Genomic DNA, 3,832 nt, shown 5'->3' with positions numbered 1-3,832 from the left:
TCACAAAAGTGAGTACACCCCTCACATTTTTGTAAATATTTTATGATATATCTTTATGTGACACCAATGAAGAAATGACACTTTGCTACAATGTAAAGTAGTGAGCGTACAGCTTGTATAACAGTGTAAATTTGCTTTTCCCTCAAAATAACTCAACACACAGCCATTAGTGTCTAAACCTCTGGCAACAAAAGTGAGTATGCCCCTAAGTGAAAAGGTTCAAACTGGGCCCAAAGTGTCAATATTTTGTGTGGCCACCATTATTTTCCAGCACTGCCTTAACCCTCTCGGGCATGGAGTTCACCAGAGCTTCACAGGTTGCCACTGGAGTCCTCATCCACTCCTCCATGACGATATCACGGAGCTGGTGGATGTTAGAGACCTTGCGCTCCTCCACCTTCTGTTTGCGGATGCCCCACAGATGCTCAATAGGGTTTAGGTCTGGAGACATGCTTGGTCAGTCCATCACCTTTACCCTCAGCTTCTTTAGCAAGGCAGTGGTCGTCTTGGAGGTGTGTTTGGGGTAGGTATCATGTTGGAATACTGCCCTGTGGCCCAGTCTCCGAAGAGAGGGGATCATGCTCTGCTTCAGTATGTCACAGTACATATTGGCATTCATGGTTCCCTCAATGAACTGTAGCTCCCCAGTGTCAGCAGCACTCATGCAGCCCCAAACCATGACACTCCCACCACCATTCTTGACTGTAGGCAAGACATACTTGTCTTTGTATGCCTCACCTGGTTGCCGCCACACACGCTTGACACCATCTGAACCAAATAAGTTTATGTTGGTCTCATCATACCACAGGACATGGATCCAGTAATCCATGTTTTTAGTCTGCTTGTCTTCAGCAAACTGTTTGCAGGCTTCCTTCTGGAACGACAGCCATGCAGACCAATTTGATGCAGTGTGCGGCGTATGGTCTGAGAACTGACAGGCTGACTCCCCACCCCTTCAACCTCTGCAGCAATGCTGGCAGCACTCATACGTCTATTTCCCAAAGACAACCTCTAAATATGGTGCTGATCACATGCACTCAACTTTTTTGGTCGACCGTGGTGAGGCCTGTTCTGAGTGGAACCTGTCCTGTTAAACTGCTGTATGGTCTTGGCCACTGTGCTGCAGCTCAGATTCGGGGTCTTGGCAATCTTCTTAAAGCCTAGGCCATCTTTATGTAGAGCAACAATTCTTTTTTTCAGATCCTCAGGGAGTTCTTTGCCATGAGTAGGGATGAGCCGAACACCCCCCGGTTCGGTTCGCACCAGAACCTGCGAACGGACCGAAAGTTGGCACGAACGTTAGAACCCCATTGACGTCTATGGGACTCGAACGTTCGAAATCAAAAGTGCTCATTTTAAAGGCTAATTTGCATGGTATTGTCCTAAAAAGGGTTTGGGGACCCGGGTCCTACCCCAGGGGACTTGTATCAATGCAAAAAAAACTTTTAAAAACGGCCGTTTTTTTCGGGAGCAGTGATTTTAATGATGCTTAAAGTAAAAAAAAAAAAAGTGAAATATTCCTTTAAATATCGTACCTGAGGGGTGTCTATAGTATGCCTGTAAAGTGACGCGTGTTTCCCGTGTTTAGAACAGTCCCTGCACCAAATGTCATTTTTAAAGGAAAAAATCTCATTTAAAACTGCTTGCGGGTTTAATGTAATGTCGGGTCCTGGCAATATGGATGAAAATCAGTGAGACAAACGGCATGGGTACCCCCCAGTCCATTACCAGGCCCTTTGGGTCTTGTATGGATATTAAGGGGAACCCCGCACCCAAATTAAAATAAGGAAAGGTTTGGGGCCACCAGGCCCTATATACTCTGAACAGCAGTATACAGGCTGTAGGTTTGTTGTTAAGTAGAATCTCTTTGTAATTTTGAACGGGTACATTTTTAACGTGTTTAGCTCCAGCCAAAAAATCTTTTTTAAGCTTTTTGGAAAACATAGGGAAGGGTTATCACCCCTGTGACATTTGTTTTGCTGTCTTTCCTCCTCTTCAGAAGATTTCACCTCACTTTTTGTCCCAATGGATTGGAAAGCATCAGTGGAAAGGAGAAATGTTTTTCCCATATTAACTCTTACAGGAGAGAATTTCCCTTCCCTTCACTTCCTGTTGTCTCCTTCCGTTTGCAAGTAGGAGTCGTTTGTAAGTTAGTTGTTTGAAAGTAGGGTCCTGCCCTATATACTCAGCAGAAATTTGGGCCTTAGGTGTTGCTGTGGCCACAACACTGTAAGCCCTCACAGGGCTCTGCTGTGAAATATTAGATCAAGAATTGTAATTACATGCCCCTGTTGAACAGGAGCTGAAAAATTAGGCCTTAGGCACTGGTGCTGGTGCCACAACACTGCAACCCCTCACAGACACTCTAGTTGGAATGCAGGAACGAGCCCTGCTGCAAAGTATTGCATCAAAAATTGTAATTACACGCCCCTGTTAAACAAGGGCTGAAAAATTGGGCCTTAGGCACTGGTGCTGGTGCCACAACACTGCAACCCCTCACAGACACTCTAGTTGGAATGCAGGAACGAGCCCTGCTGCAAAGTATTACATCAAAAAATCGTAATTACACGCCCCTGTTAAACAGGGGCTGAAAAATTGTGCCTTAGGCACTGGTGGTGGCACCCAGAACCAAAAATGTTCTTACAAGCTATCAGCGTGATGATTGAGGAGGAAGAGGATAATTACTCAGGGATAGTCACTCAGCATAGGCAGTCTTTGAAGGGATCTGAGATTTCAAAAAAAATTATTCGGTTACATCAGCATCAGGTGCTTGGTAGCTGGTGGTGATCCAAGACTCATTCATTTTTATGAAGGTCAGTCGATCGACCGAGTCAGTGGACAGACGCACCCTGTGATCGGTTACCACGCCTCCAGCAGCACTGAATGTGCGTTCCGAAAGAACGCTGGATGCAGGACAGGCCAGTAGCTCAATTGCATACTGTGCAAGCTCTGGCCAGTGATCCATCCTCAAGACCCAGTAACCCAGAGGATTTTCGGTGGGAAAGGTGTCCAAGTCTGATCTTGCCCCTAGGTATTCCTGCACCACGTAAAACAGACGCTGGCGATGGTTGCTGGAACCGATCATACCTTGGGGCTGCGGACCAAAAAATTGTCTGAACGCATCGGTCAGACGGCCACCTTCTCCACCGCTCCTTCTTTGACTGACCGAAGCCTCAGCAACACGTTGTCCAGAAACAGGAGTTTGTAACCTCCCAGTCTCTGGGAACGCGTTGCACAGACCTTTCTGCAAAGCCTCCCGAAGATGTTTCATCCTCTGCTCCCTCTGCGATGGCAAGATAAGGTCCGCAACCTTACCCTTGTAACGTGGATCAAGGAGGGTTGCCAGCCAGTATTGGTCCTTCTCCTTGATACCACGAATACGAGGATCCTTACGCAGGCTTTGCAGGATCAGGGAGGCAATGCAGCGTAGGTTTGCTGAGGCATTCGGTCCGGAGTCCTCTGGGTCACTAAGGACGACATGGTCCGCAGCCACCTCCTCCCAGCCACGTACAAGTCCATGTGTTTCTTGGGACTGATCCCTTAAAGACTGCTGCTGATGCTGAGTGCCAGGCTCCACCTCCATACTGACACAATCTTCCTCCTCCTCCTCCTCTTCCTCCTCGTCCTCTTCCTGTGTGATCGGCGGGCACGCAGGAACACTGTATGGATAAAGGGGGCCTTGAGAGCTAAGGAAGTCCTCCTCTTCCTGCCTCTGTTCTGCCTCAAGTGCCCTGTCCATTATTCCACGCAGCGTGTGCTCCAACAGGTGGACAAGGGGGACAGTGTCACTGATGCATGCACTGTCACTGCTCACCATCCTCGTGGCCTCCTC

Source organism: Aquarana catesbeiana, linkage group LG09 (assembly GCF_042186555.1).
Source record: "Aquarana catesbeiana isolate 2022-GZ linkage group LG09, ASM4218655v1, whole genome shotgun sequence".
In the NCBI taxonomy this organism is placed as follows: Eukaryota; Metazoa; Chordata; class Amphibia; order Anura; family Ranidae; genus Aquarana; species Aquarana catesbeiana.
This window is presented reverse-complemented; position numbering follows the sequence as displayed.